Raw genomic sequence first — 23,479 nt, forward strand, 5'->3', positions numbered from 1 at the left:
ATTCTGCATTGTGCGGTGATCTTGTCGAATATTTATTTATTTAATTACATAGAGAGTAACTCGTTATCCTATAGGGGTGTCATATGTGTCATATTGGACTTGTACAATAATCACAATATTTTTAATACTGTTTATTCATGCCATGTCTATAGTTGTTTAATAAAAGTATTCTTATCGGCAGTTATTTGAATCTTTGAAATTTCTTGAATTTAAATTGAATGTTTGTAATTTCACCCTTTTCCTTGTTGTAGACATCTAAATATAAGTCATTTATGACTTTTAACAAAGCTGTATTTCATAAACATAAATCCGTTATTTAATTTACTTTAATACTATAAAGTTAATATCAGTAATTGAGTACAAATTAATAGAAACTAAATGTGGCGTGATGTGGTATTATCTGTTCAAGTTTGTCAATTCCCCATTGTGGCCAGGTGTCGAGAAATTATGACGGTGGAAACTTCTAAGCCTGCTGCAAGACTTCGAGTGGTTGTTTGTGGGTTAAATTCCATCATAACTCTTAATTGATCTTCGTTTACAAGAGAGTTAGGGTCTCCCTCGACACTCATTTTTCAAATTTAGATCGAAGCCCTCTCTAAAGGTGAAATTAATGACTCTACCTACTGCAGCTGTACTATGTCACACTCTAAAGTAAGAAAAGAACATTTACAATTCTCTGCTGATGCCACATTGGTTTCTTCTGTAGAAAGGAATAACCAATAATAAAAATCAACTATTACACTAACCCTCTATGGGCCGAATTTTTGTTTTTTGTAAACGATTTGGAAAGTATTTATTTTAATATTTCAAGTTGATGACGCTGTCATCAATATTGTTAATGGTTATCAGAAACATTGTATTTCAGAATGTAGTCGTATATGTCATCTTGTGAGAAAACTAAAATTATTCGTTAAAATATTGATATATTAGCATGTAACCTGAGAGTTACGTGGGCTCATAGAGGGTTAAGAAAATTTTAATTGATAATGTCAGCTACCATTACTCCTACCTTACTCAGAGTAGCTAGTTTGGTTACCAGTCTTACAGAAACGATATCCATCGACATCCTAGATGGTTTAAACGGTTGAACCAAAGCTTCCGAGGTCCTGTCCCGCGAACCAGCCCTTCGATTTATCTCTTCACGCTCGCCAAACATTCAATTATCCCATAGTCAGAGGCACGCAGGCAAGCGTCGACGAAACAAACGTGGTTGCCAGTAGAAATAAAAAGTTGCATGAGAAATAACTGTTTCACGGCAGATGCTACGCGATTTATCTGTCGATAAAGCGAAGGTGGAGTTCTGCGGGTGAGATGGCGAAGGCTGTAAACAGCCATTTTTATGGACGATAAAGCAATATCGAATGATTTCCCGGTCGAGCTGCTTTCAATTCGACGAGTCCAATGGAAAGCTTTTCGGCACAACGACGAAATATCGAGACGCAGGGGCTAAATCGAGGGTAGAAATCGAAGGGTTCCCGGTAAGAGCGAACGGCTGCGTTGACGGATTAGTCGTTGCCCGGTGAATATCGATGGATCGTGCACCGATCGCGAATAAATCGGCCCCCGGACGATTGTTTCGCCCCATTTTCGACGTTCGAGGACGCTAAGGCCATTCGTATCAATTCTCCCTTTTTACCATCTTCTTTTCTCTTTTTTCGGAGACCCTACTCACCGATCCTCTTTCGTCTTCCGTAGTTGTCACTGTGGCTTCCGTTGTCTGCGCGAGTGCACGCGAGAATGACACAAGTTTCTTCTCGGTCACGGCTTGATGTATTGCAATCGCGAATTTGTCTGGGGAGGGTACATCATTCTTTCTTGTTTGTGGTAGCCACGAGGACAGCAGTGATGTAGCTGTAACACTTTTGGATGATTTCGTGGACTTACTTTTAGATCTTGTTATGTATACTGTGCATTGGTCCTGTGAGATTTCTTATTTTCTTATTTTAGTGGGCATGTATTTGTCAATCAGTGAAAAGGAGATTTTTTCAATTTACTATTACTGTCTTAAATGTATATTAACATGGAATAACGATCCTATTTATACAGGGAGCGGCCGAATAACATGTACTAGCAGGCACGAGGCGATTCCTTATGAAAAAATAAGAACAAAATATGGAATAAAATGGTTTCATTTAAAGGTTAGTTTTCGAGAAAATCGAGTTTGAAAATCCTATTCACCATAGGATTTTCGAGCTAGTTTGGTTATCAGCTTTATTTTCTCTGTAACATAAAGAATAAACACTCATTTAATTCATTTCATAATGTACCCCTCTTCATAAAGTCAATTCGAACCTATTCCGTATTTACCAAGTGATGACTTACGGATGGTAGTGTACACACAGCCTAGCTGAACAGCTCCGTAAATATTCAGTGTCTGTATTACGTGTACCGATGAATATTGAACGACGGAATACGGACGAAATCAAAGCATCTCAGCAGTTTTTAACGCGAAACAAATTTCTAGAGGGATAGGGAAACGCTTCGATAGAAGTTTCGTCCGTGGCTGGCAAAAATTTCGTGCTAGCAATTCCCGGCTTTCGCGATCATCCAGTAAACCACTGTAAAGCCGATAATGGACGTCGTAACAGGTTCCCGTTCGACTTCTTGGCAAACCTTTGGCTTCTGAATTTAGCCAAAGACCGTCCGAGGCCGGCTGCCAAAATGTTTATGGTGACTTTCTTGAACTAATATCGAAGTTCAGCGTCGAGGCGCAATCTGAGATCGTACGTTAACTAATGAATAGAGGGATGCACGGAATTCTTATCTGGGAACGAATTCCAAATTTATTAAGAATTTCTCGTCGAATCAAAATTGGAGTTTGGTTTGGAGGATGAAACACAGGATGAGGCAGCTAAACTGTTACAGAGCGATAATACCCAAAGCCGGCGACTGACTTGCAACAGAACGCTGTAATGTAACTGCTCGGCACGAATTTTACGATTCGACACCAACGTTACATTACAAGGTCGTTTTTGGAATCACGAATGCTCGCTTCGAACTCTCGGGTGAATTCTCTTTCGATGCTCCTTACTCAGTTCAGTGAAAAGTAGACAATCAAAGAGGTTCGTCAAAAAACCGACAGACCAATGGAGCACGGTCGAGCGCGAATCGAACTCAAGACCGGCTCCGTTCGTCGCTTGCAAGCCCGTCAAGACTAAGCGAATGCTCGCGTTACGTTACAATGTTCTGTTGCAAGTCAGTCGCCGGCTTAAAACATCGTAGATACAAACAAATCTTACAGGAAAAAGTTAGAAGGTTCGAAAGGGCTTATCTTACATGACTATTGCCCTTTTCTTGGTCCAGATGCTGAGGCTGTGTGAATGACGACGAACAATCCTTCGTCGCGAGTAGTCGATTAAACGATTATGGAGACATTATTGGGGATAGATGTTAGTTATTTAATTCTAATACAGAAGATGAAATAGAAACTATTACTACAGTAACAATCTCAAATTCATTTTCCGCCGAGGATCAATTTTACCATTTTTCAGTCACATATAATAACACCAGTCATTATACCATTATATCGAAAGTATACATATGGGGGATTGAAAGGTACTCAATATTATCACAACAAACATGTTCTGATTCTCTTACATGTATGGATGGATTGATAGAAGGTGGATGAAGGGTGAAAGATAAAAGGGGGAAGATGAAAGATCGATTGCTTTTATCGCCGAGAACAGCTTCATTTACCTCTGAGGAAATCCGTGACGCGATCGTATTATATTTTTATGAATCAATTTTTGAACACGTTGGCAGGTGTCAATTACTAAATTCCAATACAGAAGATGAAATGGTTAGACCTGGGTTAGGTCTTTTACGTGCAATATAATACGTAGATATGTGAAATTCATTTGTAATATTTATATCGAAGACCGATCTACATTTTATTTTATAATTATTTAACCACTATTACAACCATTATTTAGTTATAGATATCAACAGTAGTCATTGAATCAGTATATCACAAGAAAACATGTGTTGGATTGGAAAGAAAACAATTATTGACATGGGAATAAATAAGATAAGATAATATAATTTTTTTTATAACGAGATTAATTTATACTCGTCTCGTCCATAAGCGTCAATCAGGATATTAACTGAGGCAACGTCGCCCAACCTTTCCCCGATTCTTCGAAACGTATAGATAGATTGCTAGCAAACGATGAGAGATGGACGGTGGTAGATGGAAGATCGATTGCTTTTGTCGCCAGCAATGGCTTCGTTTATCACCTAGAAAATCCGCGGCGCGTGACGATGATTTCTATTCCCATATAAGCAGCGAAGTCTCCAAGTGTCGTCATTGAGGAACCACGTTTCGCGGATGAAAAGAGTTAGAGGCGCGATAACGTGCCGGATATAAACGAGTCCGAAAGGAGTTATCGTTTCCGGCCCCCTTTCGACGCTTCCGTTGAAAGCAATCGCTTTAGCGGGTCTTAAGGACCGTCTGTTGTAATTCCATTATCACCTCGAACGGCATTAGCATAATAACGAACGGCACTTTTTAAAAGTTTGAGCACGAGGACCCCGCCACTTCCGAGGTAGATCTCGTCTTAACGCGATAGCGCGAGATGTCCGGGGCTTCGGAATGTAATTGAATTTAAATTGAAATTATGGTTGCGTGGCCGGCGCGGACCGCGTAAGCCTGTTCGTAGCAAGGTAAATAAACGGCGGGTAGGGGTTGTTTACAGTAACGACGGAGAAAACGCGAACCAGCTAGCTACATAAGAAGTAAACAGTAGCCTGCGCGATATTACTGGAGGGGGTTACTGATTTCGTAAACAGGTTTTCCTTTGTAAACATTCCGTCACCTTTATTACTCAATTCCTGCGAAAATAGTGAATCATTGAATACTAGGAGAACGAAAATGTTTTAGTGGTCGAGGGGGATTTTATGGGGGATGCTGGCGAGTGTGGAATTAACGGACAGATTTTTAGATATTATGTGGAAATTGAGTATATAATAATTCAACTGAAAAGCTACTTTATGGTTGTTTGGGTTGGAGGGGTTCAGACACCCTTTGATGACAATGCAGATTTTTCTGTGTTGGAGAATATCTGTGAAATGGACGAACAATATTGGTGAAAAGGTGAAATGAAAGATGCATCTTTTATTTTAAATAATTATTTATGATATTTACTTTGTGTACCAGTATGCCAAAATGACAAACGTGAGAACTGGAAGGAACTAATTTTTTAAAAATCGTATCTTTTAAAATAATTTGAAGGTGTTCGCTCTTTTATTTTGTCTCACCCAGTGCATGAGAGTGAAACAGGAAGGTTATTACTCCCGGCGAGGTCGGGCCGTCTATTTCGAGCTTGGGGCAATTCGCCAAACTTATGTTAATTGTACGAATTATCATTTCTAGGCCCCAGCCGTCCGTGGATGATGCATTTTACTCTCATCCGGGTTACGCGACAGTGTCTTTCTTGACTTCGGTGCTCTTTCGTACCAATTATTTCCGTTACACGTCCACATGACTAACAACCCCCTGGTTAAACTATGATATTCTCGGTGTCGTTGCTCGCTCGAATTAAATTTAGATTTTCTTAGTAAATTAATTAGGGGAACAGTTGCCAATATCACTTAAAATACTTTGTCGTCTTCCTGTTCGGTACTAATTGGTACGCAAATTAACAGTAGAATTATCGAGTTGGCGAGTTGTATTTTTATACAATTTTATTCACGTAGGTGGTTCTACTTGTTCAATTAATTAGGAAGACTTTCTTAGAATTGTTGGTGATAGGGGACTGATTATATTGACGAAATGATTTACTCCTCTCTTTAATTTTAAAGATTTATGTATAATATGGTTAGACTGTTGGCAGTGCTGCTGTTAAAGATAGAAATTGTAGATTGGTTAAACCTTCTACCAAGAACAAATTAATTAACAATTCTGTTCGTAAGATTTTATAAGAAATACGGTTTGAGGAAACAATCGATTCTCTAAATCGTTGCTGTGTGCTTTTAATATCGTACTTCCTTGAAAAGTAACAAATTTATGAATGCATATAATAAAAGATAAGATTCTAAACAGAGATGTGTATTTGTTTAGCACATGTTACAAGTACATACATTTCAAAATGTGAATATAAGCATTTTCAATGAGGGTTAAAGTTACTTTCCCAAGGAAGAACATCAAGTTTTTTCCACTGAAGAAATTGTATAGTTACACTAAATCTTGTAGAAGCAATGACTGAGGTTTAGAAAAGAAAAGGTAATATTAAAAAAATGTATGAAAGCATACCTTAATTTAAATATATATTAATGAATCTGAGCATGTGAAATGAATAAATATTAAATTTAACTTACTATCATCTACCATTGCAGTAACCACAACTCTCGTACGAAATACACGCAATAACTCATGTACTCCCTATTTTAATGCATAAAACAAAAATTTCGACTTATCTAAAAACACTTCCAATTCTATCATATGTCTAACAATTTGGCCACCCACCTTAGTTCGCCCGATCGATACACGGTAGCATTGTCGTACCCTCATTTCATTCTCGGCAACGTAACCAATGTTAAAGTTCAGGCTAAAACGCGCTGTAAGATTCTATCGCGGTGAATAAATATACGAGTCGCGTCGCATAAATCTACCGAGCGAGAAAAAAGACCTCGTACGCGCCGCTCCACGGTGGCCGATCTCGATTGGTAATTTCACTCGTGGACCGGCACACGAAGTTCAGGCTCTCTGTCCTTCGAGTTCTGGGTTCCGTGTGACAACGTTCGAACGGTGCAGCGGACATTTCCGGCACGCTTGCTCCGCGCGGATCGACTTGGAACGATCGACGTCCGAGTAACGGTGCAACGGATGAATGTTCCCTGATCACGAGCAATCGAGGAACTGATCGAGCCGATTCACGGTTTCCAGGGTGACAGTGGCGCCTACCGATCCAGAACCAGCGGCGGCGTGTCCGCTAGTACGTTTGGAAGAGCGACTTCCACGAGGAGCAGTCTGCCAAGCTGCAGGACCAGCTACTCGTCCATCGGTTCCAGCCGGGTGCCTGCCAAGGAGAGGGTCTCTGGGTTTGGGAACGCGTTCCTCAAGAAAGACAAGGCCGACGAGAAATCTAGCTTTAAGTATTCCAGTGAGTTTCTCGAAGATTGTTAATCACTCGGTTCAACTCTTTGAGTGCCAGAAGAAATTTATCTTGGCACTCAAAGGGTTAAGGGGGTTTCTGCTTTCTTAGGTGAGATAATGAGTGATATTCGCGGGATACAATTCGATCACTCGCGGGATTACAATACAAGTGATTTGTTGTAATTGAAAAACGTAGAAATTTTCTGATTTATAAATCGATGTCTATAGGTATGTAAAAAGAAAGATTCTTATTCTATATGTGTATGTCCATGATTGGTAGTAGAATTATTAAACGATATAAAAGGTTTTTAAAAATATGGCCTTTATAAGAGAAATTCTATTGCGCGCCCAATTGCATTTATTTATAATAAAAATTATGATCCGAATAAGAATTTATGATAATTAGATTGAATACACTCTTTCACTCACTAAAGAAAGAGAAATTTAAAAGCAAATGACTTAATGATAATGTTGGCCTGCAGCTACCAAAGAATCCGAAAAGAGTAGACTGCATCCCGGCAGGACGTCGTCGGAGGACATAAGGGCGAAGAGTCCCTTATCCAATAGCAGATCCTCCCTGTTCGAAAAGTACTCGTTTCCAGCTACCAAAGCGACCGACAGACCGTCCTCCGTCTTGGACAGATACAACCGCGCCGCTTCGCGCGAAAAAAGCAGAGAGCCTGACGGAGTTTCCCGATACGGATCCAGCACGTATCCCGGATCAGGCTTGGCGCGAAGTTATGGAAACGAAAGTAGAATCGAGAAGAAAGAGAGAAGCGATCATCCGCCGGTTTCGTACCGGGGATTACGTCCAAACTCGGGAAGGAGTTCCCGCGAGCCTAGCCCGGAAGTCAGCGTCGGGAAATCGAACTCCTTCAGGGTCTACTCGAGAGCGTCCTCCTACGGTCGATCCGGAGCCACTTCCAGTGAGTGCCATTTCTATTGATATTCGAATAAAGAAAGTCGAGATTCAAAATTCTTATCTATTCGTCAACGATGCTTGGGTTTCGATAAAGAAGTAGATACTCTATTCTTTGTATTAGTTTCAAGGAAATTTTCATCAGTTTTTTTTGCATAAATTTAGTATGTATGATCACGAAACAAAGTATTTATGTTTCCTCAAAGGTGACATTCGAGCATGAATGGTTAAAATTAAAAAATTGTAGGTAATAAATTTTCATGTAGAATATATATTCGTGTTTAAAGTAAAATACATGTCACATTAATTTACATCAAGTTCTAAAAATGTTAGCTTTACATGTTTCTTGTCAGCGTTTGCATTAATCATAAATGAATGAAACTCACGATTCATTTATAAATACAATTCTCTTGTCAAACAGAGACTCAACCTGTAGACCAGGCAATTCGTACAACCATTCGTAAAACCACAACTCACGCGAAACATAATTAAGCCAGACTCGAAGAAACATACCATGTATAGAAACCCCTTGGTCCATAAACTCAACAATAATAACAAATATATCGACAGGTGCTTCCGAGTCGAGCTCAGCGCCGCTCTCCTCCAGGTACGGCTCGACAAGTAGCTCCAGGTTCCTCTCGTCGAGAAGCAGCAACGACCGAGTCCCCGCTGCCATAAGCTACTCCGGATCGGACAGGTTCCGAACTTCAGGTAGTAAGCCCGTGACAGCGAGCTCGAAGAACGAAGACGTCCCAAAGACCAAGTCGGAAAAGGATTCTAGCCAAGAACCCACAGGCTCCGCCAAGCCGGAAGACCACGAAGCCGATAGCAGACTTCAAGATAACGACACCACCGTAACGACGTTGACCATGGTTACCAGAGGCACGTCACCCAGCCCCCCGGCTTCTTCGTCCTTCGTCAGAAGCAGGAGGGCCGACATAGGCATAACTCATCAAAAGGAAGTCACTCGAGCTCGGAGGAAAACGGAAACGAAGGACCAAGAGACTCAGTGCGACAGGGTGGAGGACACCTCGAGGTTCTCACGGTACGCCGGGGGCGGAAGGATCTCGGGATCGCCTTGGTCGTCCTACCTCGACAAATTCTCGTCGAATTCTAACAGTGCCCCAGTTTACAATCGTGGGTTCAATAATGGTAACTCGACGAACTCCAGGGTGAACAGTTTTGCCTACGGCAGGTCGAACGACAACGCGGCAGCTTCGAGGAACGAGTCCGTCTCGAAGGTGTCGCCCAGTTCTAGTCAAGAAATTCACTCCAACAGAAACCAAAACGAACAGAATGCCAAAGCTTTCGGTGGTCTGGGCTTCCCGAGGAACGCCGCCGACTCGCCGCACGCGAAAGCGGATACAACTTCGAAGACGTCCGCGAACGGGCACGAGAACTCGGGGAGAGATCAGACGGACGTTAAATTGCAAAGTGGCGAGGCCGGGTCGCGTCCCGGCGGGAAGAGCGAAACGAAAACCGATCGATTCGGTAGTTCCAAGACGTTCAACAACGACTCGGTGGTGAAAAGGGAGGACTCGCCGCAGCGAGCGGCCATTATCGCCAAGTCGCCAGACTCGCGAGAAAGTATTTCCAAGAGCGAGGAAACGGCGACCAGCAGGGAAAGTTCCACGTCCAGAAACGAGGGCTGCAATCAAAGAAGACCGTCTATACCGAGGCTGGGCCGTGGTTCGACGAAGAGCGAAGTTAGGGTAGTCAAGTCCTCGTCGGGTTCCTCGACAAAGTCCGACGGACTGCGAGAAAGGAGGGGTTCGACGCCCAACTCCGACGCCAGCTCCTTGCCAAGACTCGTCGAATCCTCGAGAATAGTTGAGGGATATTGTCAAGAAAGGAGCGAGGCTATTGGCTCCCCAAAGCGCGATAACACTTCTTCTGGAAAAGAGTCTCTTCACAGGTAGGTTTTCGGTTTCGGGGCAAGATGATTTCCTTCTCACATCCTCGATTTTTCTATTTCTTTCGATGTCTTACTCGAAAGTTGGAATGGAGGCTGTCTTCTCTCAAGAGCATCTGGTGCTTCTTTAAATTCTCTGCTTTAAATTCTCTGCTTTAAATTCTTCCTGTTTTTCAAAATACTTCTCTCTGAAAACTGTTTGAAAAGCGCTGTATATCGCAGTCTATTAATCACATTACTGCATTGGGTTGTTCACCTTTCTCTTGTTTATACCTTCTGTGCCTCTCTTCTCTATCTATCTTGCCAACAAACATTCCAATCCTTAGTAATTTTTTAACGACAAGGCAAAGATGAAATCAATACCATTAAGCTCAATCATAACAAATTCACCGAGAGTCAAAGGTTCACAGAACAATCTCATCCTCCTTTAAACATTCTAACTAAATATTACAAACATTTTCGTTTGCAATTTCACGTTTGAGCCGTTCATTGCACAAATCGATTAACTCCATAAAACAAAAATAATGTACATTGTTTCTTAAAATTTTGTTTATAATATAAATTCGAATAAATATTATAGAATGTATACGTACAGATGTAGCTTTCATCTAACGGTATATAAAATTAATAAGAAAGAATAGCCAAAAAATAATCGTCTCTAATGCTACAATTTTGATGTTACTCAAAGTAAATCGATTTGTGCAGTGCACGGCTCATTTAAAAACTCTGCCACAAACAAACCTAACCCCCTCTCCTCCTATTGCTAAGATTTCTCCCGTCCGTACTGTAAAGTTTGCTCACATTCTCCACTTTTCTGCCCAAACAGTCAATCACCGCAGAGTCGATCGACGCCGCCGCAGTCGCGCAGTGGGTCCTCGAAGAATCTCCCCCGTCAAATGACGCGGGCCGACTCGTCAGACGGATCCGCTGTAAATGTGCCAATTGGCAGATCGAAATCGTCGTCAGCCAGTTCGGTGACGAGTCAGGGTTCAAAAATAAAGACGACGCCGCCGCCATCGCCGGGGAAGACGTCCGTCGGTTCGAGCGCGTCGTCAGTGAGTCTGAGGCAAGGCGGTTCACCGGAAGCTCGTGGCAAACCACCTGTGCCGAAGAGCGATGTAACGTCGGTGTCCGCGTCCAAGTGCATCATACCAGTGAAGTACGTCAACAAGGATTTCCGTAAGTCGACGCTGAACATGGAGAACGGCGATCCCGCTCAATCCAAGTACAGCAGGAAGAAGAAGAGCCAACGTAGCATGTCCGTCAGCTCTCAAGATTCGCAATCCGAACCGAACTCCGAACCGATTCATCAGGCTGTTCAGTCTGGCTCCTCCAGTTCCGCGAAGTCGAGCAGATCCAGGCTGAGGATACCGTCCAGTGTGTCGAAGACGACGATCAACAAGAGCGACTCAAGCGGCTCGCTGAGGTACGAAAAATCGAGGAGCTGCTCGAAATCGCCCTCTGGGAAAAGGGTCAAGGAGGTGGAGACCTCGAGCTCAAGCGGCACCGAATCCAATTCCTCGAGCTCTTCGAGCAGCGAAGAGGATGAGGAGCAGGCGAGGCCCGGGTCCAGACGCAGAAAGAGACGAACATCCGAGTCTTCGTTCAGAGAAAAAAGAGGGAAGATAAGCGCGGGTTCCTCCAGGACCAGCATCTTAGCGTCGTCCGCCGACGAGATGTCTCTGACCATGGACAAACCACCTAGACCACCGTCCAGTCCAAGGTCGAAGAGCGATCGTTCAGGGAAAACGGAGGAGGCTAAATCGTTCTTGACGAGGGCCCTCGCGCCAGTGACGAATCTTTTCAAGAGCAAGCGTCAGGATTCTGGCGAATCCTGCAAGTCGGGATGGCTGGACTCCAGCGAGGAGAGGTCGGAGCACAACGTTGCGTCCTCGTCCAAGAGTCACTTGAAGAGTTGCAGTGCCGCGAACTCGGAAAAGACGGATGACAGGAGGCAAAGTTGCGCTAGGATCAGACGCGATTATTCCGGTGAACAGCCTTGGTGGATGGATCCGAACTCCGACAACGTTCCTGAAGGTGTCGAAGCCAGAAGCGCGTGTAACGACGATATCAGTCAGGAAACGACCGTCAGTGGTACCTTGCCTGACGATGGTGAGTCGGTGTTTATTTCGTTGGATTTAGGACACTGTCTATAGTCAAGGAATCTCTCAGAGAGTTAGGTATGTAGGTTCGGGGTATCGTTTAGGAACCTCTGAATCGTATTAGAAATAATTAGAGACTAGACTAGGCACATGACGTTACGGTCTTTTATTAACACTGTTACTACCGACACTTGACGTATACCTTATTTTTACCGCGACCGGTCAAATGATAGGTTTTCAGCACAACATATATTTTTTAATATGCAAGGTGTTTCCTACTTTTCCGGGAAGATTGTACAAGCATGATTTGCAAGTGAAAATAAGAAAGAAATGTTGTATGAAGTTTCTTTATTAACTTTGATTGTGTTTGGTTTGCCTGTACTTACGAGATAGAGCTGTTCAGAATGATGACCATCACTGTCAATGCAACATTGGATTATTTTTACGATTGATTGAATCGCAAGTGTCACAGCCTTTTAAAGCGCTCTGTTTGACGATTAAGTTCACCTCTCTGACCTCGCAAACATCACAATCACCAACTCTCTTAATTGTATGATTCCAGGAAAATACAAATACAGAGTGTGGAGACAAGAATCAGGCGAACGAGCCTGGTGGCTGGACTCGGTGGACAGCGCAGCCTCTGAGGATACCAGGAAGCAATGCTCGACCATCTCGAGGCAGGAATCGGGGGAGAAAGGGTGGTGGTTAGACTCCATGGATAGCTTTCAATCGGACGACACCAAAAAACAGTCATCTTCAGCAGTTTCGAGGCACGACTCTGGGGACAGGGGTCGTTGGCTGGATGGAAACGACAGCGTTCCCTCGGAGGAATCGAGAAAATCATCGCGCTCGACTCTGTGGCGGCAGGAGTCCGGGGAGAGGGCTTGGTGGTTGGACGCGAACGACACCGTCCCATCGGAGGAACCGAAGAAACAATCCGCCACGGCGTCTCCGTTGTCGAGACGAGGCTCCAGTCGTTGCAGTACACGATCCAGTGAGAGAAGGAGTCGCATCAGGCACCAGCAATCAGGCGAACGGGCATGGTGGATGAGCGACGACTCTGAGAACGTGCCCGAAGAAATAGAAGTGATTCCCATGACCTCGAGCAGTAGCCAGAACTCCAAGAATCACAAAGACGAGGTCGATGATAGCCAGACATACGGGAGGGCTATCAATAAAATTAGGCACATCGAGTCCGGCGAGAAAGCATGGTGGATGGACAGCTCCTCGAACGTTCCTGAAGGCGTCGTCAAGATTCCCGTGGAAACTTCGAACAGCGCATCCGACTCCTCCGAGTCGTTCGAGAGAATCGATATTGGCGTTAACCCTGAACCTGAGATATACGCCAAGAGAAGCCTCTCGAGATTCCCTATCGAGTTTCCGCCTCCTCCACCCGACGAGCCTCTCGGGGATCGCGCCAGTCCCGAAGGGGTAAAGTGATCATATATCGCGCATTATTCATTTAACCGTTCCTAACTGACGAGGTGACGCCTCTATCTGACAATACGCGTGCGCGATAAATCTGCTAAGTTGCGTGCATGCCGCGGCGTGCGGCGGTAACAAAGACGATGATGGAATTGAGTTCACGCATCTTGATTAAGAAATTTAGTCGTTAACCCGTTCACTGTCAGGCAAATTTAACGCGTTTTTGCATTGGGCGCCAAGATTTAATGCAGATGGGTAATCTAGGTTGTTATTTTGATAATAAAATGTGATATTTTAAAGTGATTACATTTTCGTTTGGGCAAGAGGAGGGAGTATACACACCTCGAACGCCATCTTCAGACACACACCCATGTACTAGTCTGAGGAAAATAAAGAACTAACTAACTGCGATATTTTAGAAGGCTGCAAAAGACGTTATCAAGATTGAAAATTGCCATGATCACTAATAACCTCGTAGTTGATGTTATTAATTAACTAACTGCGATATTTTAGAAGGCTGCAAAAGACGTTACCAAGATTGAAAATTGCCATGATCACTAATAACCTCGTAGTTGATGTGACCTTAAATAATGTAAAAAGGAAAGCGATCTTAAATTTGTTGCTTCGAAAAGAAAATTTACGATCTTCTTTTGCAATAATTTGTGTAGCTTTGTGGAGTGATTGCAATCAATTTGAACTACAAAGATATCTAGTAGTTGACAGTGAATGGGTTATGAGGTCGGCTGTTATCGGATTATTCGATTCCTTATCGGTTATTATCGGGTACGTGGATTATATAAGAGGAATTCGAGTGTATTTGTTTTTGGACGATAATGGTTGACAAGATTCGATTGAATGTTTTCTGGTAAAGAATTTAGGATAAAATGTGAATGTTGTGCAGAGCATTTTCAGCAGGAGTTTATTACTATACGTCAACGTTCAAATTTAATTGGACTTTAATTTGAAGATATAGCTGCTGAAGATAGCCTGCGGAGGGTTGAAACTTGAAATGTTGAATTTAAATAGAACAGTCGACTCCAACCTGAATTCTATACTGAAAATTTACATTTGAAGGTACAAGTCACTTCGTCAATTAGTCGCTCGATATGAAATAATAATTAACTTCGGTAGCCAACTTTGGTAGCCAATTCTCGACAACCAAAAATACACAAAATAACCCATAAAATAACACTGTTCACCGGAACACACAGATCCAGAACAAATAAAAGACACTTGTCGTTCACATCGCAATCCGATCGGTTACAAGGAAACGTACGAACGTTCCAGGTGGAAAATCCTCCGGACCCGCCAGACAATTACGGAGGTCGAGAGTCGCCATACGACAACGTGGAACCAACACCCCGAAGATCGTCGCCAAGGAAACGTCCCTCCACGTTACCGTTGTTCATCGGCGAGCACACCAACATCGACGACCTGCTGGGCGACACGTCCAGCCTTTGCCCCAGTCCCGTCCTGTCGCGTTTCCGTGAACGCAAGCGTATCGACGAGGGTGAGTCGAGAACGAATTTAACGCGATTCGCAATCGACCACGTGGTCGTTCGTGGCTGTTGTCGAATTACCAGCTGTATCGGGTACGGTCAGTGTCGAGTTCGGAATGGTTCGTAGCCGTGGCCCGTTAACGAGAGGACAGTGTCCCTTTGAAGAGAATCAATAGGGCTCCTTCCTTCCTCGGGAATTGCGGTATGCTCGATGGACGGGCGTTGAATCGTGGGCACACGCATACACACCAACGCGACGGGGTGCTGATAGGATTAGGGCGGCAGTTCGTACAAACAGATTTTGGTGATTGCGATTCTCCTGATGAAAGGAAATTTAGGTTACCAGGCACCTGGGAAATAACGAACCATAACGACGGGTGGCTTGTAATCGCTTCGACGCCTGTTGAATTCAATTAACCGTGATGAATATCGGGACATCTGGAATTCACGCGCTTCGTTTGCTCGGCTACCATTGTTACGACGTCTTTGATTATCGCTGGCGTAGGTCTTTTCTAACGTTGAACATATTCGCTTCGTTACTGATTTGAAAGTAGATCGCAGTAGCTGATAGCAGGAACAGGCTGTGTGGTAGCTTATTTTACCTTATGTAGACCTCTCATGTGAAAACTGTCATCTGATTAAACTCCTTGATAACTGAGATCCGTCATCTGGTCACCACATTGACTCTAAATGTTTGGATAGTGATTGTAATGAAGAGAATTCGAAGTTTTAGAGTTTGCTCTACACGATAAAATATGTGGGTAGTCGTATCATTCACAATTGTTGATTAGGCGATATTAAAAGCACGGAATGAAATTAAGTTTTCATCATAATTATTTCCTTTTTCTGGTTTATATTTTCCAAATCCTTTTTACATCTTAATTGCTATGCATCGTGAAACAAGGTTTAATATGCAGCAAATTAAACAACAAATGACGGATTTTTCTCATAATTAAGTTAGAAACAGCACCTCCTCTTAGAGCATTATATCAAATTAAATAGAAGCACTAGCTATTAACAGATTCGGAATGAAATTTCATCGTGACATTTATTCTACATTTTCGACTTATTTTTTCATATGAAATCACCCCATTTTCGCTTGTACCACTAGTTACCGAACACCCTGTATAATAATAATGATAATTCTTTTCATTGGTCCTGTCTTATTCTTCTTACAGATTCCTCGGAGGAGAGCTCAGAATGCGAAGAAATCGACGCCTCCCAAGTGATCATCCACGACAGCACGCCGCAGACGCCAGTGATCCAACGACGACATCGGTATGTTTCGATTAGCGATCGCGAGAATCCTAAAATTCGTCGATGACCAATCGTAATTTCAAACATTTTCTTCAGGGACAACGAGAGACCACAACCCGACGGCTACATTCCGGTAAGTTTGCACAAGGAATTTTAAATTAGAAACGATTGTGTATTTTGCATCTAGAGTGTTCGCGTACCCTATTTTCCACGCAGTAAACAAATTTATAATAAATAACACAATTTAATTTTTAAAAAGCTGGGTTCTTGAAATACATCGTGAACCTCTAACCAGCTATGAGGATCTTCAAACGATAATAGGCTAGGGACTCTTTCCATCTTTGACAAGTTCCAAGCTAAAGATCCTTATACGAATTAATGTAGTTTTCTTCACATCTTGCGTTATTTCAACTCTTCTCTCTTCAAGAATCTGTAGCGTCATATTTTCATTACTCTATTCGAAGGTCCACGCTAGAGGGGTAGGAGACACTGCGAGCGCGGAACACGCGACAAAGCTCGCGCTCCTTTAGTTGTTAGTCCCCCGTTACTTTCCAGCTGCGCGATTTTTTCGCGTTCGTTATTCGCGTGCGATTCTTTTCACGATTAGTAACTGGAGGAAAGCTGTGTAGGTGACCGTGGATAGGAGGACGCCTACTCGAAAAAAGAGCCAGACGAACAAAGACGTGGAGAGGGTGGGTAGACGACGTCAGGAGGAGTGGTAGTGCGCGCGACATTATTGTTTCTCATGAGGGATGTGCCAAAGAGACCCTCCCGTTGCTCCAGACTCCCTTTTCTTTTTTCCGTTTTGCACGCAAAGTGCTACCAACAAAGGGGTCTTCTGGAGTCACTTCCCCTTCTCTAGCAACGTTTTTTTCTTTTCACTCGCGTGGGAGCGGACCGAATTTCCAATTACCGTCGGAGGGAAGTCTGCGTAGACTTTTCGCGCGCGTTTCGTTCGCGCAATTCTTTTGGAATTGGCAACTCGAGTTTCGTGAGGGAACAGAAAAGTATTCAGTTAATCTCGAAATCTGTAACTCATTTCATAATTCATAATTCTTTTAGGTATAACCAGGAATAGAATTTGACGTGACACGAATCACACGTTGCAAAATTTAAAAGCCAAAACATTAATTTAAATTTCTGTTCTCCATCGGTGCATAACAAGTACATAAATAATTATCAGCATTCTCAATCTAATATTTAGTTATAAACATACATAAGTACTTTTTCTTCCCTCGAAGTGGAATTAATTTCGAAATAATTTAGGAAAAGAGAATTGACTTGGTTGGAGAGTAAATCCTTTGTCCCTCCGTCGTTCCCGGTCGTCGAGTCACACATATTTCCCCGACACACTATAGAATTTTATCGCTGCGGTGGCACCCTCCCGCATACGGCGCCTTCCATCACGTTTCTATGGGTCCAGCAGCCCCTTTTGTGAGCTTGTCACCCTCGTAGGGTCTCGTAGTACCGCGACAACAATGAGCACAGCCGCACTTACGGTTACGCTCTACGTGCTGCGCCAGCTGATTATTTTTTCACCGCACAATTACCATCCCTGCCGTTTCATTTGGCTCCTCCGGTCCTCGCGCGACGTCCTCGAAACCTCCCTCGAAAACGACGCGCCAGCGAATCGCCGGCCGTGCTCCCCTGGCCAAGGGCCTTCGCTATCTTGCGGAAAATCAAAAAAGGGACACGGTTGAAATGCCAAAGGTAACCTCGAACGGGGACCTGGGAAAGGGGTCGTTTCGACTGGCCAGATAAAGCTTGTTCGTCGACGATATTTGTTGGTTTTTGGTTGACCGCGAAACAACGGACCTCACGAGGACGCCTGTTTGTGACGTTTATTCGAGAGGTCGTTGTGGAAACTGCGCGGTTCTAATTCTTTTCCAACCGTAATACCTGCCCGAGAGTTCTCTTGCTGAATTTGGGTCACAAATTAAACATGTCCACAAGTGACTGACATTGTAGCGATGGAACGTTTCCTAGTTCCAAGATTATAGTTTGTTATAATAAATTGTGGGTAGTAGTTACCGTTGTAAGAAACAATTTATAATTATTGGGTTGTCTGGAGAGTTCTTGTTGAAGTGATGTCAATATTGATTTTGTAAATGATTATTCACGAAGATTTTTAATCACTTTCTCTTTTATTCGTACAATTCATTGAAACGAGCTTCGCTATCTGGAACATTACTGTAACTCATAGTCAGTCCATTAATTAGTGTCCTTTAGTTCCGGGCATTAATACTGTCATAGGTATTGATAGCCTAATGCATTCCTTGCGTAACGTCAGAAATATTTCCTAATGCGGACACAATCTCTACTTAAACGTCACTGTGCTTTGAATAGGTCTATAGTTCAAACCAGAAAGAAATCCCTAATTATATAAGGATTTATATCCAAAGCTTGCACATTACATATGTTTAATGTTCAATGCTCGTTACATTCGGTCTGTCGATGCATACCCTTCAAAAGTCGTGATTTATGAGAGTGTAAACACCGAATCTCGCCGTTATTACGTAAGGAAAGTGAAAATTCCTTCTTGTCATTTAAATGAAAATGCTCGAAAACATATGGAAAATAAGATCGGTATGAAATGACAGCACAATTAAAGAATTCTTTTTTTCTCATCATACATTAAAGATATAATCCAATTATTCTTCGCAACATGATAGCACTTTAAATGGTCGATCCATAAATCTACACTTCAATTATCGCAGCATACACGCGTTACAGTACGCGCACAAGGCAAATGGGTTAATCTAAACGTTCGTTAAGATAATAATTAGAAGGACATGTATAATCTACAAATGTTTCTGCTCACATCCGTTCCAATGCTTCCGAGTTCCGGGGTGCACTTTATACACGAGACAGTGTAGGGAGGGGGTTGACCACGTGGGGGCGCCACAGTCGCTTCAGCGGCGACAGGTGTCCGCGGCGTTCAGTGTCGCGGCGGCCGCTCGCGAGGTAAGGCACGTTGTGTTGTCAGTTGTGCGTTCACTCTTGTCTCTCTTCCTTCCTTTCCCGTTTCGCGTAATCACGGTCGGTTCGCGCGTGTTTTCTCGGCCGTGTGTTGTCCACGGATCGTGAAGCAAAAGGTGACGCGCGTTTCCGTGCGCGGGAAGCGCGCGTGTCGTCGCGCTCACTCGAGGTGAGTTTTTGTCGCGCAGACTCCGAACTGGAAGGCGTCTCGTTTACGTACATATATACACTTTCGTTCCGACCCGAATCCGAACGCCGCGAGAATCAAATACCGAATATCAACGTTCAAAATAACTCCGTAAATCGAGGCGAGATAGACTAAGAGCAATGGTAAATACAGTTGGTACTTTCTGTCGTCAAAATTCATTCGTTTATCTTGATCCTTCGAACTATAATGCTTCACTGTGGAGAGTTGTTACACGAAATAATCACAGGGTTGTCGAGCTACCGGTTTATTAGTTAACGATCGAAATAATTGCGACCATTCAATGACACAAATGCTGTCGTTTGAATCTCGTGTCAAGAGTTAAATGTCCAGACGGAAGTGACATTGACAGAAGTGCTTTGACGCAAGCGTTCCTACTTACAGTGTAGTTGTGGATCTTTTGTGTGCCTCGGAGACGCCGTGAATCGGTAATTTCCGAGAACGTCGAACGCCTCGACTGGTTGGAGCGGGTCTCCTTCCGAATCGTGTTATTTATTTTGGACGTTACGTTAGTTAGCGCGCGATGCTAGGTCCGGTTCGCGTTCGTCGTTCCGTTTCGTTTTTTCTGTCGCTCACCTTCGCCTCCACTGTATTTTTCTGTAACGTCATCCTCTCCTGTCCGTGATTTCTTACCCGATTTGATTGTCAGTTAATTCTCGCGGCTCTTCAATGGTGGATACATTTAAATTTTTAAACGAGACGTTTGAAAATTTTCATCTGAGGATTTCTCGAACGTGTAATGTAAACATTGCTCCTCGAGGATCTATCGTTGTCTATGTTACACATGAAGATAATTTCATTCGAATGAAAAATATGTAATGACCAAAGGCAATGTGTAATAATTTAATCAATTTAACGATTACATTTTTATTTCTTCGTTGCGAAATGTGTAATTTCTTAATTGAATTTTTTCTAATTGGTATTTATCTGGTACCTGATAAGAAGTGGTTTATCTTTGATTCGTTGTTCAAGATTTTTAGCTAGATAAGAATTTTGGCCAATGTTGGATTCAAGGTTGTTTCGATTACATGCGCAACACGTGGACGAAGACTTTCTAAAAGCTTAGATTATTTAATAAACGTGAAAGAAAGATACTATCAGGTAATTTTTAATTGTTTCTGATTGACCCACCAGTGAGTTTCCTGTAGGTTAGTTTCCATTGATGCCTCTAGTAACTGCAGTTGGAGTTTTAAATTAGCAATTCGGTTTCGGAGCAGTTTACCGCCTCTTTTTAATCTGGTTTTGTTGGGAAAGAAACTATTATAACGTTTTCTATACATAATAGTAGTTTTCAATGAAAGAGCAAAGGGATGAATTACATTTGTACGTAATAATTTATATTTTTGGTATACAATTTTCAGTGGTTCTCAACTTTTATGTTAGGAAATATCAAATTAGTATTCTTCTCACAGTAATACAAGGAGTCGAGGAAATTAACAATACTCTCTGACTATAGATTGAAATAAAATTCAAGCTGTATATAGAGATTACGAGTATTTAGAGGACTGACTGTATTTGCACAATGGAAACACTTCGTAATAAAAACAATAATTCCATCACATGTGCCTCAAGCTTTCTAGTTCCGGCATTGCTCGAATGGTCGAATCGGGCCGCATTGTTTACCTCATCTGGTATCCTCCAATATCGAATTTCCGCGTACGTTCGAGGAATCCTCGAATAGGAATTCGCATTTTTTAATGAAAATGTCGCCTGGCACAATGAAACCGCGCAGAGAAAGCCGCGTCCTCGGTGAAATTCCCGTGGCATTCTGTCGATGTGTATTCAGAAAAGTTGGCACCGGTATGGAATAGTCGAATCGTTCGAGTTGGCGCGAAAAACATCGGTTTCGCCGATTCGGGCGAGTTTGGAAATCCTCTTAGGCACGATCTTGCGTTACGATCGCATCTTGATCGTGAATCTTTCGTCGACTACAGCCACCACGATCACATTCGTGGCATGGCGCAGACTCGTTTTCCCTTCTATCTCCCTCCCCCTCATTTCCCTCCGTCCTTGTCCCGCGTTTCCCTCTTTCTCATTCCCTTTCCGTTGGTTCGCCCGGTGCTCTCTGTTATTCTCTATTTCTTCCCGTCTCGCTTTTTCTCTCCATCGAGCCGGTTCGCAGAAGAGCCTAAGCGCATGCAGCGGGTAAGAACAATGCGAATATGAGAGGATGACGGGACCGGCCGGCATGCGTAGATAATTGACACTTCGTAAATTCATTCCAGTCGTGCGGCGATTTTCTCGCGATTCCCCCCCGGTCGATGGCGTGGTGGACCAGCGAACCGGATGCCATAACAGTCTTCGATTCAGAATCGATTTTCTAGTAAATAAATCGTCTTTAAGACAATTATTTTTATTATCAACGATAGGAAACATTGTGTGATAAGTGTATAAAAATAAGTAACAATATTCTCATAGAATGAATCAGTGAGTCAGTTGACTCCGATATACTTGTTGCTTGAAATTTGACCTAGTCAACTAACTCGCTACTTAATTTTATGAAAATATTCAACTGAAGAAGATATAGAATCTTTAGCTATTTCTCACAGCTTCCCTGATGGGGTACATAGCTTAATTTTTCATTTTTTGTTAATAGTCAGACCACTACTTATGATTCTCAAACGTTTCCACTTTCTATGATTATATAATACATTTGTAAGCAATCGAAAGCAACCCCGTTTCTAAACAAGTAAACAACTAAATGATACAGAATTATAGTACGATAAGATGGTAAAGCAGGAAACAGTTAAAAACATTCATTTTATTTACTTTTTGTTTGCACGAATATTTACGAGCTTTCACATTTCGAATACAAAATTCCAATTGCAAAACAAGCCGGGTCTAACGTAAATGGTTCGAGTCGATTTCACCGCCCAAGGTGTCGTTTGATGCAAATTGATATTATGAATTGCGTTGCGTATAAAGAGACACCATTCATTATCTTATGATCGAGATTAACCGATTGGTACATTTTAAGAAAATAATGTTACAGGATATCGATCCAAGTAGATCCAGGATTTAGGTGAAATCTCAAATTCACTCCAAAATTTATTCACTCTAATCCAAGCAAAATAGAATGAAATATATAATTATATTATCGTGTAGGTATTTATAATGGAACATTTATTTGGGAGCATCAAGTATATCATTTAATTAAAGTTTTGATATTTTAAAATAATGTAGTAAATAAATTTGTACATAAAGAAGAAATATGTACATAATTTACACGTTTATATACTTACAATGGAAAATTTATTTGAAATTCATTTAATTTAGACAAACTTATCATTTAATTTAGATAATCTATCATTTAATTTCCTTAACAGACGTAGAGGGTACGGATATTTATGGTACTGGCTGTATTTCGAGAAATATTTTGAGAAACATTTAAATGCACGTTCTCCAGTTAACGAGTACATTTGATTTCAATAAACGATCCCGTTACGCTTAATCGAGTATTTCGTAAAGTACAGTGGAGGTATCTGATACGTTCCGAGAGTGTTAGTGACCTTGGCGGTAAATAATGAAAATTACTCCTACCAATCTTCCCGCTTTCGACCAAGGGGCCGACATACGAGTGAAAGGAAAATCTAAAGGTCGTCGACCGGTTGAAAACGACGCGGTTTCTTATTCATCGGGACGCCTGAAGTCAAAGGTTGTTACAATTCCGACATTGTCACTTTCACGCGCTCAAACGGAAATGTCGAATGTTGTTTATTCCGGCGCACTCGTGTTCCGACATTCGTGACTGTCAGTCTCGACCCGAGTGCATTTCTCGTTCCCGTTCATAATTGCGTTCCGAGTTCAACGAGGCGAATATCGAGAACGATGCTCGCGTTACAATTAACCCCTTGCACCCGACGACATTTTCCCATAGAGGGCAAACCAGCGCTCCAAATGATTTTCTGAGTAGTTGTTGTACATCTTACAGGTTGTAAAATAATTTTACACGTGATTGGAAGAAATATTATATCTCAATATCTTTATGTTTCTTTACATTTTGAAGTAGACAGATATTCGATATAAGAGTTTCTATTTTTCTTTTTAATGGTAATTTATGAAAGACTCTCAAGTCAAAGATTCTCAAG

At 42.3% G+C, this 23,479-nt stretch overlaps 1 pseudogene; it reads left to right on the forward strand.

The window, feature by feature from the left end:
- LOC128881594 (hornerin-like) overlaps positions 1–23,479 on the forward strand; it is a 43,896-nt pseudogene that overhangs the window by 19,468 nt on the left and 949 nt on the right.

Source organism: Hylaeus volcanicus, chromosome 1 (assembly GCF_026283585.1).
Source record: "Hylaeus volcanicus isolate JK05 chromosome 1, UHH_iyHylVolc1.0_haploid, whole genome shotgun sequence".
NCBI classification, from domain to species: Eukaryota; Metazoa; Arthropoda; class Insecta; order Hymenoptera; family Colletidae; genus Hylaeus; species Hylaeus volcanicus.